Raw genomic sequence first — 22,529 nt, 5'->3', positions numbered from 1 at the left:
CAACCTAGCACAACTAACCAAAATGCAACCCAAGGATATATAAAGGATATAAAGTGGCTAGGAATGTCCTTATAGGCATACAGTATTAAATGCAGTATGTAAATGTAATTAAAAGTGATAGGTTGTTCATGTTACACTTGCCTTCCTCGTACTGCTCCTGCTGCTGCTCAAAGTGCTCGGAAGACGGCTGCTCCGGGTACTGGTACTGGGGCTCCTCAGATGGATCAACGTCTACTCACGAACACATGGCCAAAACAATGCACAATAATAAACATACAAGCAAACACTTAACAAAAACTAAGAAACAGTACATCAATACAATAAAACAGCACACTAAACTAGTCTAAAACTATTCTACGCGTTACAACGATCGCGTGGATATAAAGAACGCCTAAAACGGAGCTAAAACGCATTTTCTAGGCTAAAAACAAGTTCTAGGGGCTTATTTGTAATAAAAATAGGGTTCCAGGGAGTTTTCTATAAAAACCGAGGGCCTAAGCGTAAATAAACTGAAGCTTCAGGGTCTAACTCGCAAAAATGGCAGGCCTGGACGGCGGGTTCTAATAGGGAAAAACTCAGGGTCTAAAACGTAAAAGAAAGGGCAGATCTGGAATTACTTTTCACCAGAGATGGACTGCGGGTTGAATACTCAGAACCCGGGGGGCTCTTTAGCAAAGTGGGCAGGGCGAAGCGGTACGTTCAGATCTGGACCGTCAGATCCAGATCTGGTGGCCAGGATCAAAGGGGGCGCCGTTCTAATCTCGGCCGTCCATCCGAGATCGGGCGGTTCAGGGGACTTGGGTGCGCGGGCGGCGGCGGGACGTCGCCGGAGACCAAGCTCCGCGGCGGCGCTGCGTGGGAGTTCGCCGGACTTGGCCAAAATTGGCCGTCCGGGGGTCAAATCGACCCATTTTTGGGTCTGGGGTGACCTACGGGGCACGTGTAGTCCACCTGGGCTCTAAACGGAGCTCGGGGAGGATCGTGGCGGCGCCAGCATGTGCGGCGGCGGGTCCGCGCGGTGGAGACTCGCCGGCGCGAGCGTTCCGACCACTGGAACAGCCTACGTGACCAGATTCTAGCGCAAAACGTAAAGGGGAACCAGGGTTGTGCTCACCTAGCGCCGAATCGGGCAGGCGGGTGGCGTAGAAGGGTTATCGGCGTCGGTCCGGCGGCGGCGCCCGGGCGGAGCTCGGTGACGAGGTCGGCGCAGAGCTCCTCCTGGCCTTCTGATCCGTCGAGGTGATGCGGACTCGAGCTGCGAGCGAGAACCGCGGATCAGTGGGGCATGAGGATCAAAGGAAGCGAGCGAATGCTCGGAATTGGTCTCACCGGCGGCGGCGACATCGTACGCGATTCCGGCGCTGGCAAGGGTCCGGGGTCGGGCAGCAAGCTTGGAGAGCTTCCTGGACTAGGGGTGAAGCTTTTGCGCGGCTCCGCTGAGGCTGGGGCGTGGCGGAGCAGAGCGGGGTGGTGGCTAGGGTTTGGGCAGCGCACTGGTGGGTGGAAAGGGGGGCAGGGGGCTCCTATTTGTAGGGCGGCTGGTTGCCTTGGCGTGCGCGTCTGGCGCGGGGGCTCGCCGGGGATCTCGGCCGGAGATCACGGCGGGGCGGTGCTGCGCGTGCGGCGGTTGCGGAAGGAAGGGGAAGGACCGACAGGTGGGGTCAGGCGGTCAGCGGGGGCGGCGCGCTCTGTGGGCGCGAGGCGAGCGAGCGGAGGCAGGCCTGCGGCGTGGGCCGTGCGGAGCTGGGTCGCGGGAGCTTGCACGGGCCGCACTGGCAGGCCGAGCGGGGGTGGCGAGTTGGGCCCAGGAAAGGAGTGGTGGGCTGCGGGTTTGGGTTGTTGGGTTGGGCTGGGGTTTTGGGTTGTTGGGTTGGGCTGGGGTTTTGGGTTTGGGTTATGGGTTCCTTTTTTCTATTTCTTTTTCTTTTCTATTTCTAATTCAAACAAAGTTTGAATTCAAATATAAATTTAAATTCAAACCACACTCAAATAAAAGCATGCACCAGCATGAATGCAACACAAATTTTTAAACTTAGACAAAATTTTAATTACCTAAGGAACAAAAATTAAATTAAATGCAAGTCTAATACAATAAACCTTAGAAAATTAAATTAAGCCAGTTAAATTTATTGATAAATGCTGAAATTTAAATTAGGGTGTTACACACTCAATCATGGCTACACTGGATGAACGAGAATGCCCTCCGTGTAGAGATGGGCATCCCGCTTCTCGCTCACCCAAAGCATACATACTCCAAAATCGGTGGGCTAACCGACTCCGAATCTGAGTACTCCTCTCACTCGGAGGACAAGCTGGATAACCTAATCCAGTACAGTAAGCAAGTCGAGTCCAACTCGGCCAAGAACCTCAAGTCTGATCAGGACTCCCTACCTAACTTGGTTATATATGCAACGGCGCAAGGACGTATAGTGCATCTGAGGAAGGCACAAGATCCCAACGCTTCTACCTCACAGCAAGCGGATCTGCCCTACCAACAGAGTACCCCTTTAGACCTATCCTCAAGCAAATAAGACCAAGAATTTCAAGATCTCTGCCGTGAAATCCTCATGGTTCGTATCTCCAAAGAACCTGACGGCGATCCCACAGAGCGTCTCAACCTCAATGGCTATAACTATGATGATTTCGATGAGTACCTTTCCGACAACATGGAAATTACTCCTCCTACAATCACAGAAGCCCAAGCTACTACCAAGGAGGATCTACCTGCTCCTCCTCCTCCTCCAGCGGTGACCGTCACCATCCAACTGGATGAACAGCATCCAACAGAAGATCTTTATGAATGTCGTCGCCAGCTCAACCAGAAGAGGCGTTCAGGCATCAACGCCTCGCTAACAGCCTACAGGAACAGCAAGGCGACAACTACGACAACTCCAACTGCGACCTCCGCAGTGGGATCAACATTGGGCGCGACGCGCGCAACATCATCATCTCAAGGAGAAAGGAATGGGAGGAATTAAAGGCTTACAACCCTTCTTCCAACTACCGCATCCCGCCAAAGGCTTCCGCATCCTTCAAGAAGCACAAGCCGGCAACCACCAGTACCCGTCCTCAGGGTAAACCACGCATCCCGCACCAGGGTGAATCGTCTCAAGGCAGAAATAGGATCAACAAAGTATTGCTTCGCAAGTGCTTCATCCACCCAAATAGCTCTCACACGATCTTTTAGTGTGACTCACTCCGCAAGGCCCATGGGGCACCTCTCCTGAAGGAGACCCTACCAATAATCTAGTCGACCTCTGCATCGACTAGTTCTACCTCGAATTTAGTCGACCATCATATCGACTAAATTCCTTCTTCGAATAAGTTTTATTCAGTCATGTAAACCATTGCTCATGTCCAACGAGCAAGGGGTAGGTCTTAAGAGTCAGAGTCTGTCACTTTACAGTTATTGTAATTTTGACAAATCCAAATAAAGTTGATTTTTCCTATATCGACTACTCGGCTCTCGCTCACACAACCAATACCCCATCTCGAAAGTCTTGCTCAACATTAGAGCAGCTATCGAGTAGTTTTTATGGTTCATACTCGAGTGCTTTTTGGGCATTTACATCTTGGGCAACCCGATGGGGTTCGTACCTAATAGTTCTGTCCTAAAAGACACTCTAGTCCTCTTGTAGGACACCCTACTCGCCCTGCTCGAGTAGGTCTTGGATACTCTTTTGGCACCTTCATCTTGGGCAACCCGACGGGGTTAGTACCTAACAGACTTGCCCTAAGAGTTACTCCAGTCCTTGGTTAAAAGGACACCTTACTCGCCTCGCTCGAGTAAGTTTTGGATATCCCTTCGACATTTACGTCTTGGGCAACCCGACGGGGTTTGTACCTAACAGTTTTGTCTTATGGATTACTCCAGTCCTTGGTTAAAAGGACACCCTACTCGCCTCGCTCGAGTAGGTTTTGGATATCTTTCTGACATTTATGTCTTGGGCAATCCGACGGGGCTCGTACCTAACAGTTCTGTCTTAAAGATGACTCCAGTCCTTGTTAAAGGACACCCTACTCGCCAGCTCGAGTAGGTCTTGGATACTCTTTTCGGCACCTTCGTCTTGGACAACTCGACGGGGTTAGTACCTAATAGACTTGCCTTAGAGTTACTCCAGTCCTCAGGTAGGACACCTTACTCGCTCTGCTCGAGTAAGTTTGGGATGTTTTTAGAGTATTCACGTCTTGGTTAACTCGACGGAGTTCAATCCTAACAGTCCTATTCTAGAAATCAATCCAGTCCATTAATAGGACATACTACTCGATACGATCAAGTAGTTTGGGACATTTTAGTAAACAGTTGCATACTATCTGGGTAACCAAACAAGGTCTATCCTAACTGGTCAACTACGAAAACCCCTCAAGGAGTACAGATAAGTTCTTGATACTCTAAAATAAGTTGACACAAGTTTCTCGCTTGCTTAGTTTAGTATGGGAATCTCCGTTACAGAATCTTTTTTCCTCGAGTACTTTACGGGTATTACTCGCTTGCTTGAGATACAAAAAGAACTCATGTTTTCCCTTAGTACTCTGAGTAGTTGTCGAGAGCTGCCTGTCTTCTTATCTATCAAGAAACTTCTTATACCTCCTAAGTACTCGATAAGAGTTTCCCCACCGATTGGACAATATAGTCCATATTCGCTTCGTGCTAATGAAATACTTCCTTCAAAAAGGAAACCCATACTAAGCTATGACTTTGAACACCCTTATAGTGCTATTCCCACTTGGTTAATCTCGAGGGATTCAATCCTAACCGGTCAGCACCGCGGTTTCAGTCCAGAACCATATAAACTCGACCCTAATCGAGAATGCTTTGCTTCCTAAGGCACCCACAGATACAATTCCTTGTATCTACTATTATAACTAAGTGGGCCTGATGTTGACTACACTCAGGACCGTCGAGTACAACTACTCGACAAATCAAAGGATTCTATAATCCCAAACACAAACAAGTACTTTACATTACACAAATATTCAACATTTGTCCAAAAGTACTTCTGGCCCTTGCGCCAACTCAATTACAATAAAAAGTTCAAGGAGACTCTGCCTTGCTCAAGGACTCTACAATTTGATCAGCCACCCTGGAAGTTTCCGCCAAATACTGACGGAACTGATCATCCGTACAGTCGGCCTTGGCTCCTCGTCCAAGAGCATCCAGACGAGTGGTCGGCCAATAATATTTACCAACCCAAGTACGTGACCTACGTACTGGTGGGTAATGTGGGAGACAAACCTCTCGAAGGCTCTAGGCACCCTGCGAAGCCTCTCAGCCAGCGTGAGCGGCTCATCTCCATCCTTTTGTGGGATTTCCATGGCTTCGGTCACCTCCAGGGCAGCATCCCTGACATCTCTCAGCTCCACGAGTTCTCGGTGCATCGAGTCTCGTGACTCCGACAAGGTCTTGAGCTGTTGGAGAGTCGATGCTGCCTCTCGATCAGAGTCCTCCTTGATCTTCTTAAGCTTCTCTATTTCATCTGCGTTTCGGTACATAAGAATCTTTAGATCCAGTACCAAGCTTTCCTGAATCTTTAAAGATTCTGCACAAGCTGTGTACTCGATAAAAAGAAAGTCTTATAAACACTAAGCAGATCTACTAGTCGAATGCATATTCAATGCTAAAGACTAACCTTTCTTCAATTGGGAGAGCTTCTTTTCAAGAGCAGTCTTCTCAGACGAGAGTGTCTTAACCCTCTCTCTAAGAGCATTCAGCTCTGTCTCATCGTGGAACTGGCCACGATCCCGTCCCAGTGCATCCTGCAAAATAAAAGATCAGTACACTACTCGATCTGCTACAAAAAGTACTCGAAGTATTCGACTACTTACCTCCAGCAACTTGACAGCAAGCTCCACCTTCTCTCATGGCAAATTACTTCCCGGTGTGACTTGGGAAGTACTCGCCACTACCTCAGTAGTAGCCTTCTTGGGCACATCTTCAATTCTCCCTACAGTATTCCTTGTGACTTGGGAATCTAAAGGAAGAGCATGCTACTTAATCAGTTTAAGAGCAACAAAAGGATACCTTTCATACAAAGGCCTTACAAGCTTACCTGCTGGGGTCTCTGTGGGCTGTTTATCATTGCCTCCCTCAGGAAGCTTCTTGCCTTCTCCTTCTTTTGGAAGCCGATCGCTTCCGCCATCCGCCGAGACCCTCTCATTGCCCCTTTTAGGGTCAGGCAATGGAGAGTCCAAAAGCATGACATTGGCCATCGCCTCCGCATCTTGAGCACTCATGTCTGGAGTGTTCGGGGGCTTCTCCAACCTCGATGGGGAGACTGAGTGGCTCTCAGCCTCCACACTCTCATCCAGGATTGCATCTCTTCAAAGACAAAGTAGTTAAAAACTACTAGACACAAAAGCAGATCCTATACATATAAGTTCTAAGGAACTTACGTAGGAGCTCTTATCAGAGCAAGACCCTTGATGCCAAATTTGTGAGCAGGCTTTACAATCGTAACTCGCTTACCCGCTTTGTCGGCAACATTTACATATGAACTACTCGCCGAAAGAGTAGTCCCGGTCCCACTTTGTAACACCCGATTTATAAAAGGACATAAACCGAGCAATCATATACGTGCCAGGATCAAGTCACACGTATATACAATAGAATGAACAATATATCACAGCACATATCATGTAAAAGATATAATAAAGCGAGTACGAATATTATTTATTACATTAAAGACAAAAATGTCTGATACAGCGGAAGCGAAGTACAAATATGATAAAAACTCTCCGAAGCTGAGCAGGGGGCCACAGGGACGTCGACTGGGAGACGAACGCCTAGAAGTCCTCGTAGTCCTGGTAGCGCTGAGCGAACTCCCTCGCGTCGGCAGGAACTGAGCAGCAGTAGAGTGTCCCCAAGAGGAAAAAGAGTAGAGTAGGCAAGAGTGAGTACACAACTTGTACTCAACAAGTATAACACAAACTATGAGGCTCTAAGGTTGGCTGACTGACTGCATTAGCTTTTAAGTCTTGGCAAAATTTTATTAAAGCTATTTACTACAAGTGGATGAATTACCATAAACCCAGTTACATAATAATTAATCAAAATTAATTAAGAACTACTGAGAACCAAACCGAACCAAGCCAAGGTAACCCCGAGAGGCACCCCCCTCGTCGGAAGGAGATAACCCCACTAATCAAAAGGAGGATCTGGGCCGCTCATGACAGTGAGCACGGCTAGTATACCAGTTTTACACTCTGCAGAGGTTGCACATCTTTACCCACAAGTCGTGAGCTACGCTAGTTGTTCATCACACTTCCTTAGGTGAGATGACTAGCAAACTCACTACGAGGCCGTTACAAAGGACACGTTGGTAAGGTGTAACCGCTAAGGATTCAGGCAATGCAACGATGGTACCCACCTCGAGGGGTACGCAGACCAAGCCTCGTACCTGGGCACCATTGAAGCTCGACTCCCCTCTTGCCCCGTCGGTAAGTTACTCCCGAACCAAAGTGACCTAATTAGTAAGACAAGACCGTCCCATTCCAGTCTTGTGGTAGTGCTGTTGTCCCAGGTTGTCGCTCTATGAACCGGTCCTTATGGAGAGTGGCCAACCAGGCAGTAAGCACCGTGCTGGCCCCCTAAACCATGTTTCTAACAAAAACCAATTTTTAACGAGACGTGAGCCCCTCCAACGGGCCACTCTCAGAATTAAGTTGCATATACCATTAATCAAATTAATTAAAAAGGACCAAGTGTGTTATAGCGTGGCACCTAGCACAACTAACCAAAATGCAACCCAAGGGATATATATAAAGGATATAAAGTGGCTAGGAAATCCTTATAGGCATACAGTATTAAAATGCAGTATGAAAATGTATTTAAAAGTGATAGGTTGTTCATGTTATACTTTCCTTCCTGGTACTACTGCTGCTGCTGCTCAAACTGGTCGGAAGATGGCTGCTCCGGGTATGGGTACTGGGGCTCCTCAGATGGATCAACGTCTACTCACGAACACATGGCCAAAAACAAGGCACACAATAAGCATACAAGCAAACAAAGGCTAAAACTAAGAAACAGTACAACAATACATAAAAATAGCACACTAAACTAGTCTAAAACTATTCTACGCGTCACAACGATCACGTGGACATAAAGAACACCTAAAACGGAGCTAAAACGCAAAATCTAGGCCAGAAACAAGTTCTAGGGGCTTATCTGCGAGAAAAACTAGGTTCCAGGGGGTTTTCTGCAAAAACCGAGGGCCCAAACGTAATTAAACATTAACTCTGGGGTCTAACTCGCAAAAGGACAGGGGCTTTATTATATCTTTTATGTGATATGTGTTGTGATATATTGTTCATTCTGTTGTATATACGTGTGACTTGATCCTGGCACGTATATGATTGCTCGGTTTATGTCCTTTTATAAACCGGGTGTTACACACTTGATGGGTCTACTGTGGTGGAAGGGATAGTTTGTCTCACCACAGTATCATCCCCAGATGCTGGTATCCGTGGTATTTTAGCCGTCGGACTTGAAAAAGCAAAACACAATTCAGCAAAACCGAAAACAAAAGTACTCGATTCCAAAAATAACTAGCTACTTACTTGTCGCAAGTAGTTTGGGAGGAGCTGTGACGCTTCCTCGCCGTGGATCGAGTACCCTTTGATTGCCCAGTTTGGGTATCAATGCTTGGAGTAGGGCTGGGTTCCCTATCACTCCTCTCGCCAGCTTCCTCCTCATCTGCATAATCAAAATTATACATAAGAATTGTTTATATGAAACTTCATATGAACATATTTAGGACTTGATTAACTGATTGAGAAAGTTTGGAAGAACAAAAGGGTGAATAAGTGCCTGGCAGTGAATGACTACTTTTAAAGTGCTCCACATCCTCCTACAGAAAGCAAAATCCTATCAGGTTTACACTAAGGTAAAGTAATCGATTTCTACGCATCGACTACTCTTATCAATTACCTGCTTCGGAGGATTCACAGCAGAAAATGCACAAGGAACAACTGGGATTTTCTTTACATTCTTTAGCAATCGTTGTATTCGACTAAATGCTACATCATTCGAGATCTCTTCCTTCGAGTATCTTGACGGATCAGTTGTTCCTTGGTACTGAAATCCAAACGATTCCCGAGCCTGCAATGGCTGGATTCTTCACTTCATCCAGTCAAACATGACTGCTTCCCCAGTCAACATATTCTGCTTCAGAATGGCAATTCGCTCAAGCAGTTCAGCAATCTGACTCTCGTCGACTGGTTTTTTATTCCACTCAGGCCATTGAATTGGGGGGCCTGGGGTAATTGATGGAAAGCTCCCTGACTGGTTCTCGATATAGAACCACTTGGGCTTCCACTCGATTACTTTATTGCTAAGTTTATAAGAAATATACTCTCTATCTTTCCATTGTCTAAGCTGGAGACCTGCACCGCCTTTTACATCTAAAACGAAGGAGTTGGGCTGCGGTTTCAAATGGAAAAGATAGCGGAAAAGCTCAAAATGGGGCTCGATGCCAAGAAAAGCTTCGCACAAATGCACGAAGGTAGACATATGAACAAAGGAATTTGGGGTCAGATGATGCAACTGGATCCTGTAGTAGCACAGGAGCCTAGAAAAGAAAGGAGAGCAAGGAAACCCCAATCCCCGTTCCAAGTACGAGGTAAAAGCAACGATTTCCCCCGTATTTTTATATGGATGATCTTTCCCCAAGACAGGACGCCATTGGATAACAGATCTAGGAACCAAAAGACTCTGCGATACCAGAGAATCTAAGTTAGATTGAGAACACTTATTTGTGTTCCAACCCTCATCATGGGTTGACTTTGTAGCCACACCCTTGGTCGCTTTCTTGGGGGCCATCCGGAAATCTACGGATCGCTTCACGCGCATACACTGGCGGAAACCCTAGGGCGAAAGCGGAGAGCAAAAGGAAGCAAGAACTTTGGATCTGGGAGCTCGAGAGCGAAAGGACAGATCTAAAGCAGTAAAAACAAGTGGCGGCCGGTGGGGTAAAACCTAAGTTACCGTTTCATTTTATAATGGCGGTGGCAACATGGTAAAAACACCCAACAGGCCAACAAGTCCATTGCAAATCGCGGAAACAACGGGATTGAAAAGAGACATTCCTTTTTCTGAGATTATATTCTGGAAAAGAAAACACTCACATCCCTAGTCGACTACTCGACACTTTTTTTTCCTTAACTAGGATTACATTCCAGAACAAGGAAAGTACTCGACACAGTACAACTACTCGATATTACAACTCGAGTACTTTTTATTACATAACTTTACAAACGACTCGGGTCTGCACGCACACTTCTCGAATTCCTGAGAAGTCTGCAGCAGCTAGATCGGCCCGAGGCCGTGACAAAGTACAAACTTGTTATTCCCATCAAGGGAATAATGATTCTCGTACTTTGGGAGGAAAGTTTAAAGAGTTTGGAGACAGATTAAAGTAATCACCTCGCAAGTCCTCTTGTAGCATCTTGTGGAGAAATTTCTCCTTCTCCCAGAATACGTTGTGCCAAGATTAAGCTTCCCCGCCAGAGATGTTAGTTCTTGGGCAGTCTCAACTTGGGAACTCCAAGGGTATGACACAATTAGACTCAACCAGTCCACAAGGAACCTGCCTCATTGGAAGATGCAAGGACATGATGTCCAAAACGGATCCGATGAGAGCATGAGAGTGGTAGGATGAGATAGCAGAGACTTCTCTTGTCACTTGCAAGTTCTCTTCTAGTATCTTTTGTTGGAAGGAACTACACAAACTTTAGGAGGGCGAGAGCAAGAACACCAAGGATAAGCCATGGCTGCTACACTTTGGTGCATCTGATAAAGGCCTCCCCTCGCCTTTTATAGCCACAAGGGGGCTTACTAAAGGTGAACCCATGAATTAACAGTGCACGATTCACAGACGCATTCATGGTAGCATTCATGAACGCAGTCAAAGATGCAATAATGCAGATTCTCCAAACAGTAACATCCCACGTGAGCACTAAATAAAGAGCCGTACATCCCGGGTTTGATTCCTGAAGTTATTTCGGGTGCAATCAGTATGGCGGACCCAATTGTATCATTTTTCTAGGATTTTACCAGAAAAAGAGGTCTTTTCGGGTTCTGGATCTGATGAATCCTGCAAATAATTTGAAGGATAAAATCTGATGCCACGTCTTAAATCCTTAATTCCAAATCTATGCTCGGGGGCTACTCGCAGCAAAAGGGATTTTGATTTAAGGCTCGGGGGCTGCGGGATATAGGCACCAGAGATTTATTTTTCAATTTTTATGGAAAAAAAAGAAAAAAAGGCTGAAGTGACCCTCAGCCTGATTCTGTGATTCAACCTAAGGCTCGGGGGCTACTCCATATGGAGCGCGAGTACTTTGCGCATCATATATCAGCAAAATTTCGGGGCTTGAGCACCTCACAGCCTCGGAGCAAACGGAAGTACTTGGAGGACTACCGACGTATCTAAAGGAAGGACCAGAAGCAACTAGAAGGATGTCCTGACTACTTGAAGTACTCGAAGACGTCCAGCCAAGTACTCGACGCCTGCAGGACTCGGCTACGAAGAGCTCGGGGGCTTGTCAGACCCGGGGCAGTGGAACTGCTTATAGGCATACAATGTTCTAGAGTAAGGGTATCCCTGAGCAGGCTTGGCGGTAAACACCGACAGCATGCAACTACTATAACTTGGATAAACACTGATCAAGACTAAGCAAGCTACGAACATAGCATGATAACCAAGAACGAACTCTGAATGATTAGCATAAAGAAAGTCAGAATACAAAGCCATACCAGAGGCCAAGGATTGCTCGCCGACCCCGAGGACGACTAGATTCGCTAAGAGATGAAGTACTAGCCTAGCTCCACTACCCTAAGGAGTACAAGTCACAAGAGAGTGTAGAGAGAGAGGCTTCCAAGTGGTGTGTGTGTGAGAGAGAGAGAGAGTGGTGGGAGACCCCTTATTTAGTGCTTGAGGTCAGTTCCCGCCAAATCTATACATGGAAACATGCCAAACCGACCTCTAGAGGATAAGATCAAGCTTCCCACCAAAACTCAGCCTCAGTGGCTGCCAGGTGGGGTCGGCCGACCCCCCCTTGGCGCCATTTCCCATCCGACCTTCGCTAGTTCACTGCTTGGTGGGTCTTGATGTAAGATGGTCAGTGCCGGGGCTTGGTCGGTCGGTTTGGTCTGGTTTGTGGGCCTCCTTTGCTCATGTTATGCAGGACACGATCATTTGTGACTTCTATCTGCGTATTCATCGTGTTTCATCTTATTCCGGACTTCTGCTCTTGAAATCATAAATTCTCGAAAACAACTGTGGAGCTAGGTTAGTGATACAAATATACGAGTAAGAGGTATAGTTTTCCTTCTTTAATGAGTATAGTTGATGGTCATATTTCGCACTTAGCGACAGTCAACAACACCCCCAAGCTAGCCTTTTGCTCGTCCCTGAGCGAAACAAGGTGCTCGTTGTTGATTAGGAGCTGCTACAATGTTGAATTTCCAACTTATACTTAGGCACAACTGAATGCTTCTTACCTTGATTTTGAATAAGTTGGCCTTTTGTTCTTACCTCTTATCTTACTCCTGTGGTGCTAATAGCCTCACCCCATCTTTGGCGGTTGAGAGTCAGAACGGTATCATAGAGTGCTCATATTTCTTTCTCTTCAGTTCAACCGTCAATCCGGAGGTTTTGTAAAGTTTCTCAAAAGAATTTTATAAAGTTCCTTGGATGATCTCTCAGATCGCTCAATGTGTATAATTCCTTACCAAGGCTTTTTATTGTGCCTTTCTTCCTCAACCTATCTCTAATGGCTATTTTTTGTGGAGCTGTAGGTATGGAGGATTTGAAGGCATACCTGCTTCTCATATTTTGCTAAGTCAAAGACCGGATCCAAAGGAGAAACAAGTCATAAATCTTGATCAAGATGTGCAAGTGTGTGGATATTTTTTTGGTGGATGGTGTATGAACTCTTTTGTATGCACCATCTCTTTCTTTTTCTTTCTTTTTGGATAAGGGGCTATCTCTTTTTTTTTTGACATGCCTAAGCATGTGGCATACCTTCTTTGGGTATGCATCTTTTATTCTCTTTCTTTTTTTTTTGACATGCCGAAGCATGTGGCATACCTTCTTTGGGTATGCATCTTTTATTTTCTTTTTGCATAGCCCCATATCCTTGATGTATTTTTGAGAGAGAGAGGTTTCACACATGGACATGGAGTTTTATTTTGTGGATGGATGGAATTTTGCTTACTTCTAGTGTAGAAGCATAGCATGTGGTGGAAATGTGTACGTGATCTTGATCATGGGAGTATGAAATGAATCTCACTAAGGGTCACAACAATTTGACAAAACTCAATGAGATGACAAGTTGCATATGTGGATGGTTTTGCAATGAAAACAACATATGGCTTTGGATAGGAATTTTCATATCATCGAGGAACTTTATTATATTTTTGTGTTTTCAAAAATTAAATACTCCGGATGTCAAGTATCACATAAGAGAAGATCATAGCAACTCTACTTAACCATATCATAGCTCACAACAACTTAGATTTGGATCATGCTTTCCGCTACCCACAAGTTTCAAGTTTAAGGTATGAACATTTTAAGCCACCAAACCCAAAACTAGGTAGAGCATAAAGTTGTAACTAAGCATATGAAGGAAATTAATAGAGCAACTATTCATCATCTCAACAAGGAAAACTTACACCATGTTTACTACACATAGAATTATTTTTGGTACTTTCTAGATTTTGCAAATTTTTATTTTGTTTTTAGTTATGCAAATTTTTATGGATTTTCTGATTTTGCAAATTTTTATGGGTTTCATGCATGGTTATGAAAGCAGTAAATGAGAAATGATACAAGTTACCTCTCGTGGGGGTCCTCCCCCAAGCTAGCTTCAGGCTCAATACGGCTGGTCGGGGTTGAAACCCGTCCAGCGGCAGTATGCCCTCCACTCCTCCTGTCGCTGCAACTGTGACTGCTCCATGTCGTGGAGTCTTTCGCCAGTGTGACACTGCCGTGCTTGGGTACTGTCGATGTGTTGGTTCAGCGTCTCTTGTATGTTGTCGCCCTGCACCCGCAGCTCACCTAGCTGCTGGGTGATGGCACCGAAACCTCGGGACGAAGACGTCCGTCTGATGAGATTCGGGGCTCCACCGGAGCTGGAACTAGTGGACCGGCAGCCTAGTGCCTGCTGTGTCCACTCCTCAGTGGTGGCACTGTGCCATGACGAACCACCGGCCTCATGGTGATGTGAGTGATGTGGCTGCGAGGTGGTGGTGTCGGCTCTGCCTCCCTTCTGGTCCTGCTTCTTGTCATCTTGCCAGGCAAACCAGAAGATCTATGCCTGCGACCCCCTTCTCGTGGAACGAGAGGGATGGTTAGCGAATGGCAATTATACAAATGGAACTCTGCATTGGGCAGCGGAATCTCATTTGTATAGGCCATGTAAAAGAAAATCAAAGAGTCATTCGGGCTTTTCTTAAGCGTGAGACCTTGGATCAAATAGTCCTCGTCGATATATACACGGTCGCCCTCAATGAAAGGAATAAAATTCCCCTCTAAGGCACCGATATGTGTAGTGATGCGAGTAATCAAAGAAGTGCACTCAATAGGACCCGTCATCTTGAAATTCGAAAGCCATTGCTTAACCAAAGCATGCGCGGGGGAGATTTTGATCTTGTTGACCATGGCATAGAGAATGAGCAACTCATCATTGCGCACGGGTCGGACATCATCTCTTGGAAAGAGAGTGATGGTCAACCACTTGTGCATCAACTGAAGAGTTGGATTATGAATATTGCTACACCGAGGTGCAAACTTGCCACGGACAACTTGACCCGAAATCCGGCCCCAAAACTCATGACGATTAAAACCTCGGCAAGCTTGGTCCAAAGAAATAGGCCAGTGTTTGTTGAAATCGAGGTGGCCGGCAAAAGTTTTCCAAGAAATTAAATACTCTTTCCCGAAAAGTCGAAAATAAACCCCATTTTCCACCTCCCGAAGAGTGCAAAGAAATTGGATGGTGAGGAGTCGAGAACCATACTCCTCAACGGGGACGAAGTTATCCCATCCAATTGCATGCCAAATGTTAGAGAAGTCTTCGTACATACCTGTTTTGATGAGGAGGTCCGGATCGAATGCTCGGGTGTGGACGAAGCTTCTGTTCTTGAGGATGGCGTAGCCTTGTCGTTCACGATCATCCCGCAAGTCGAGGTATGGTGCATCTTTGTGGCAAAACCACCTGAATTATCCCGGCTCAAGTGCGCAGGCCATCACCAGAAAGGCAACACCAGCTCAAACGCACTTCAAACAGAACAATTCTTGGTCTGTCGGGTAACGTCCCGATACAACCACCGGTTCTCGGATCGAACAAGCATACCCCGCGCGAAGGCGAGTCCAGAGATATTACAACCACAAGCATACAACATAGGCAAAGTAGTGATTACAAACCAGTTCAAACCATTATTACAAAACCAAACTTAGTAAAGCAGTTATACAAACCATAAGTGTAAAACTTCAGAGTTTAACAGCGGAAGATAAAACACGACAGCTACAACACGTCGCCAAAGTATACCAGGCTAGCCCAAGCATGGTATTACTCATCAAAGTCATTGCCGGCCGAAGACGTATCCCATTCTACGGACCAGCCAGGAGGCAAAGAGCAGGGATAGGTCAAACTAGCGATCTGCTCTTCAAAACTCATACCTGAAAAAGAGTTTCAACAGCAAGGCTGAGTATTCTAATACTCAGCAAGACTTAACCGTCAACGGGTATACTTAACCCACTTTAGCTGGAATATGCAGGGTTGGTGAGGCTCTGGTTTCCTTTGCTGAAAAGCAATAAAGAGTAGGTCCTTATTTTCAAATTTTAGCTTTCAAGATTCTAGTAGATTAACCATTCTATGTAAGCAACTACTATCCAATCAAGGTAGATCTTTAAGCAAACATCAAGATTGATCATAGTATTGTTGCTCTTTTTACTCTGTGTGGCAAAGAGATCAAGCAGTCCCAAACTGTGCGAAGCAGACGATTCGAATCGAATTTCTTAACCTGGCCAGGCAAACCTAACACACACGTTTGGAACACCGTCGGGTTGTTTCCAAACAACCGTTTGCCTTTCTTTCCGGCTTGTGGATAGGGTCACTCTCCCCGACTACAGGGCACCAACTCATCCCACAGGGCACTTTCTCTCATCCCATAGGGCACTCTATACCTCGTCCCTCATAGTCATGGTGTTGCGCAACATAAAATAAAACATATCCCTAAGAGAGAGTGAAAGGTATATCCATTCCCCGGTCCAATCGGTTACTAGGCTTACCGCGTACCATATTTACGGCATGTGGCTAGTACATTCAAAAACTTAACCAACACTACCACACACCGCGACCTTAGCAAGTTCATCAACATAGACGGGGTCTCACCAAAGGTCATGATATCGAACACGACCCTGTCCGTCGTCCTTATATTGATAACAGAAAGTAAACACGCAATTCCTATAAAGCTTGCGAGTGACAGGCAATCACTCGACTTTTACCGGTCCTATAAGCTTAGCAAGTAGTCGAACTCAGGTCTAGTGTTCAGTACATAGGTTCCTAGGATCATGCATCTAGGGTTTCAATTCAAATCCTAAGAACTGTAAATGCACAAGTAAATAATAACAGTAAATGATAATAATTTGAAATATAGGTTATGTCCGGGGCTTGCCTTCTCGGTAGTCGCTAACTATTTCAGCTCTAGGCTCTTCCGAACTTTGGTCCGGGGCTTCAGTTAGTACGACGGTGTTCGCTTGGACTTCAGGATCACTTTCCTCGGACTCCTGGATCAGCTCGTACGTCTCGTCCGTTAAAGCAGTCGTATCTATATGTGAAGCAAGAGATGGAATCACAATCACACACATTTCATTTAAAAAGCTATAACTTAACAAATAGCAAACAATCGTATCACATGGGCAATCGTTTATAGAGTAGTTAACTAACAATTCTAACTACACAAGGCATCATGATCAATGGCATAAAAGAACTATACTAACTTCATAACAAGTTGGAGTGGTTTCCTATAGCAAGTAATTCAGGGTTTGCTAATAAATTAGTCACTCAGTGCACATTCAGTAATAAATTTAGCAAAAATTACCCTAAACATAACATGTACAGAGTAGGCTACCCTGTGAAATTTATGCCAAAACATGTATCCATTTATTCATAACCAATCAATCATTCAGACCACACCTAAAACAAGATTGAATTACACAGATCAAAATAGAGCAAAACGGAAGCTCAAAATTTAACAGCAAGCCTACACTGGGATGAATTAGCTACTGTGAATTTTTCATGATTTTATCTACAAATAAATAATTATGAGAAAATAAAAAAAACAGCACTTAGATTAAGAAGATTCATTTTTAGCTCATGTTCTAGCCATGAACTTGGGCTCAAACTTTATTTACAAGCTAAACTATTCAAAAATATCACTCATAACTATTTTCATGATTTAACATCAGAATAAACTATTTATAATAATTAAAGTCTACTAAACAAGGATTAAATCAAACAAATAGTTACACATGAGAACTGACCACGAAATTTTTATAGAAATACTAGTGTTACAAGAACAAACTACCATAAAAGTTTCACTTCAAGACATGGCTTCAAACATCAGTTAAGAAAAAGATAAAACATCTAGTATTTATTTACCTAGTGACACAAAACCATTTATACAGCAAAAACTTGCAACAAACACCTACCATATTATGGTTCTACTGCATATATCTCTTCAAGAGGATTCCAAAACATCAAGATTTATTATTTTACAAATTTTCTACGAATTGATATTGAATTTCAAAGTTCACAGAAAAACATAGCAAAGAAGTCCCTATAGCACTATCCCACTGAGTCACTGACAACGCAGATAGCCCCCTGGGGTTTTTCAAATTCAAACACGGGGTCCTTGGCTATGGTCAAAGAGGAGCGCGGGGTTTGACCGGCCTTTACCGGCGCCTAGGCTCACCGGCGGCGAGGGCTGGGTTGGGGGAAATGGAGTAGAGGTCGATGGGCACCTCTTGGTGCTTGGAATCGAGGCTAGGGTGGTCGGAGATGGGGTGTCGACGGTGAGCGGCGGCTTGCGGGGCTCGGAGCACGGCGGCGGGGTGGTTCCCGTGGGGTTTGGGCGAGGAGAAGCGGTCGAGGAGCGGCGCTAGGACGAGGCAAAGCTATTGGTGGGGGCTGTAGGGGTGGAGCTGCTCTGGAATGGCGGTTCCGTGGTGGGGGTGAGCTCGTCGGAGTTCACGCGGGGCGGCGGCGATGTTCTGCGGGTTCGGGGTAGAGAGCGAGAGAGAGGGCGAGTGGATTGCGATGCTGGGTCTCCAGGGGTGCTGAGACGCGTGCAAGATGGGAGCCCAAGGCACTACAGAGAGCCCTCCACGACGGCATTGCGGTGGCAGCCGCGGGGGCGGTTCTGGGCGGCGTGGCAGAGCGGGGTGGCTCCAGTGCAAGGCAAAGGAGGGCGGTGGAGGTGCAGCGCGATGCGTGGAAGCTACCAGGCAAGCAGGAGGTGGCGCGGGGAGGCGGCTCTCCACGGCGGGCGGGCGGCGCACGGCACTGGCGGCGGGAAACAGAGGAGCAGACAGGAGGAAGAAGAAAAGGACTGGTTCGCAAATTCAGAAAATTTCAGGGACCCAGATGTAAATCAAAGATAACTTTTAATATAGTATTCAGATGGAAAAGTGCCTAACATGAAAGTTGTTCAACTTTTCAAGATCTACAACTTTGATGTTGTGCAAAAATTTATTTGATCAAAGATTCAAGAGCTAATTTTGAAAACATGGAAAGGATTTTGAATTCCAGGAATTTTGTCAAATTCAATGCAATTTCACTTCAAACTTAGGCTGATTTGAAAAGTTTCCTGCATGTAATGATTACACCACATTTTGCAAAAACACCCTCCACAAAAGCTATAATCACACATTCAATTCAAATTAAACTACAGAAAGACCCTTGCATAAAATCAATATTACACATATAACCTTTATATTTACAAAAAGATCCTTTTTCAAACAATTCACACATGAAGCATAGCAAACAGATACAGTTTTTATTGTGCAGACACCTAGGGTGTCACAATCTTCCGCATCAATCTCTATGACTCCGGCTTGCAGTTCGGCTTGCATCTCTTCGTGTTGTTCTTCTTCTTCATAGTCCATCGTGCTTAGTATAGGCGTAGGTTCGGGTGTGTACGAGCTTGAGCCACCCCGAGAACAGGATGAACTTCCACCCATCATCTTCTTGAATGCACCGGAGACCTTCCGCCCTATGCCTTTCATGATGGAACAAAAACAAGTGCAACTCGAAACGGGTTACGTTAGTGAAATCGAAATGAATGTTCTTACCCGCGAGTTGCTCCTTCTTTCTTGCAGCAAAGAAATGAGAGAGAGATGTCTCTTGAAATCAAATTTTGAGCAAAAATCCAATGAAAACCTGAGAGCAAAGTTTGAGAGAGTTTGAGAGAGAGTGAGCGAATGAGAGTTGAGTGTGAGAGCTCAACACCCACCCCTCGGCCTCTATTTAAAGGGAGAATGCTCGGGAACAACGGCTAGGAGCTGCACACAATGATCACTAGCCGTTGGAAAAAGGTGGCAGGGAGCCATTGCCAGGTGGGGTCGGCCGACCCTAGGGTTCGGCCGGACCCCCTGTGGGCCCATTGGCTAACAGCCAGGGCCCAGGGCCTCCCTAACGGTTATAAGTTTTGAAAATTTTGGTGCCCGGCCAAACTTTGCTTCGAAAGATGTTCAACATTATTTTTCAAGGGATTTTCATGCTCAGAAATATTTTTGGATTTTTGTGAAAGAAAGAAAAAGTTCTAGAAAAGTTTCTAGCATGCAAGGGTGTTTTGAAAATTCAAACATGCAGTGGGAAAAATCGAAAAAGTCGAGAAAAGTAAAATGATGGAGAGTAAAAATGAGATACGTACCGATTTACCTTCGGCAAGGGCTCGTCGTTCTAAGTCTGACGAGCGGGACCTGTCTCCTGCTGTGTTTACCACTGCTCGGCTTGTCCTGGAGAATTGGACGAGGACGAGCTTGCGACCTTACACCACACCTTCTTTGCACGTCTTTTCTTTGATCGTGTGGTCGTAGGTCTTGGTAGTGGGGATTCTGGTGCATCCCAAATTGCCTGCCCTTCGTCATCCTGTCAGTTCAGGATGCGCAGCTCTTCCCTCTGTTTGAATCTAAAGAGCATGTTCTCCTTTCCGACGCGGAAGCGGATTTCTCCTCTTCCTACATCTATCCTTGCTTTGGCGGCCCTTAGGAATGGTCGCCCAAGGATGAGCTCGATTCCTAGGTCACCCTCTATATCCATGACCACAAAGTCTGCAAGGACGAAGGAGTCTCGCACGCGGACCAGGACATTCTTGGCTATCCCTTCGGGATACCAGATTGTAGAGTCTGCGAGCTGCACACAAATGTATGTTGGGGAGAGAGTAGGGTATAAGAGTTTCTCGTATATCACCATGGGCATAATGTTGACACTGGCCCCCAGGTCGCAGAGTGCTTGCTCATAGTATTGATCGAAGATTGAGCAGCTAATCATGGGGACCCCTGGATCTTCTTGAATTGATGCTACCAGGCCATCCCAGGTGTCATTCTTTGGGGGATTGTACCTGCCTGCATGGTTAGTTCGAGAAGTTTGCCGGGGAAGGTTGCCCCACCCGGTAGACACTATATTTGCTGTTTCAACGGGAGATTCGTGTTGCCCCGAGATCTTCCCGTTCTCAGTGACAGGAGCAGCAGCAGCTAATTGAGCCAATTAAGTTTCTATCATTTTGTTGAAACTTAATTGATTTTTATGAGCAGAAGAAAGAGTTTCAACTTTTGCATGTATGCTTTCTAAAATTTTATCATTGGCAGCAAGCTTTTTGTTTAAGGATTCGTTGATTTTAGCTTGGCCAAAAATAAGGTCTCTCAAGGAGGGTTGGTTCGAATTAAAATTCAAATTGAAATTATTACCTCCTCCTTGGAATGGTGGGCGTGTCTGAGCCCACCCCTGGCCTCCCTGTGGACGGAACCCGGTGTTGTTATTGTTGATGTAGGCTGCATCGTCATGGGTCTCGGGGCAATCATTCTCTGAGTGTCCACCATCACCACAAACCTCGCATGTAATGCACAAGTTCATGGCATGAACGGGAACAAGCATCTGTGGCCGGTTCCCTTCATCGATTTTCTTCAATAGGAGGTCCAGTTTAGCGGCGAGCATATCCGTCTCCTTGACGGTATGTATTCCGCTTTTGGTTCTAAGCTGGGAAAGCTCCTCGTTCCAGCCCTGGTTGTAGACCATCTTCTCGATTAAGGCCGTAGCCTTGGCAATGGTGAGATCGAGATAGGCTCCTCCAGCAGCAGCATCAAGATGGGCTCTGGATGTAGTCGTTAGCCCATTGTAGAAGCTTTGGAGCACGAGCCACTCGTCCATCCCATGATGAGGACAGGCAAGTATGTACTCTTGCAACCTTTCCCAAGCTTCTGGGATGGATTCCATCCTTGTCTGCTGGAAACTTGAAATTCTTCCACGCAGGGCATTGGTTTTGCCCAACGGGAAGAACTTAGAGAGGAACACCGTGGAACACTTGTCCCACGTGCTGACAGCTTCCTTGTTATGATAAAACCATTTTTTCGCCTTCCCCGGGAGGGAGAAAGGAAACAGGCGGAACCTGATGGCGTCAGCCGTAACGCCCCGTATGGTTACGGTGTTGCAAAGCTCTAGAAAATTCTGGAGATGGGCATTACGTCCTCATTCGGCTTGCCACAGAATGGGCTAGCCTGCACCATGTTAATGAGGCTGGACTTCAGCTCAAAGTTCACATCCCCAACATCGACGTTGGGTCCAGTTGCCACATTGGCAGCTGAGGGGACGGAGAAGTCGCGGAGAGTCTTCTCAGCCATGAGTTCAGTTGATGGTGCTTGGGAAGCTGGTTCGCTTGTCGACTGCGAGATCGGAGGAGGAACGACGCGAGGTCGGACCCTTCTCACGAGCTTCTCGGGATTTTCAACAAAATTTGTCGGCAAGGAGAAATAAGACATACACTACCCTGTTTTCATCCAATCAGGAGAAAACAAAAAGATAAACACATTAGTCTGTATAAGCAGTAGCTACCTCTTACTTATATTGCCATGTTTATGTCCTTTAGTAAATATACTTTACACCTAGTGCCATCCCCGGCAACGGCGCCAGAAATGCTTGTTGGCATTTCTTAGCATCATCACTAGGAGTGGTTAGTTCCTAGCAACAGCGCCTCGAAGATGCTGTGTGGTATGTCTTAACATTTACAGAAGGATCTGCAAGCGCACGGATATACCGTTGTAGCATTTCACCCAGAAGTATTCAGGGTATTGTTATTTATATTTTCCCAAGGGATGGCGAGGTTGTGTAAAGTGTATTTACTTAGTTGCATAACCATGACACGTATGAGCAAGAAGAAGACCACTAACAATAAAGGGGTAAGTGATAAATGAATGATAATCAGGGGTAATGTGACACACACAGAACAGCCAGCTCTCATGAATAAAGAATAA

The 22,529-nt window shown here is 45.9% G+C and overlaps 1 non-coding gene across 1 annotated transcript; it reads left to right on the top strand.

The window, feature by feature from the left end:
• The first annotated feature begins 21,427 nt into the window (after window positions 1-21,427).
• On the top strand, window positions 21,428-21,534 carry LOC120677154. Its single transcript, XR_005676216.1, has one exon. It is a non-coding gene; the product is annotated as a small nucleolar RNA R71 (small nucleolar RNA).
• Window positions 21,535-22,529: the final 995 nt, after the last annotated feature.

This window comes from Panicum virgatum, chromosome 5N, assembly GCF_016808335.1.
Source record: "Panicum virgatum strain AP13 chromosome 5N, P.virgatum_v5, whole genome shotgun sequence".
Classification (NCBI taxonomy): Eukaryota; Viridiplantae; Streptophyta; class Magnoliopsida; order Poales; family Poaceae; genus Panicum; species Panicum virgatum.
This window is presented reverse-complemented; position numbering and strand designations above follow the sequence as displayed.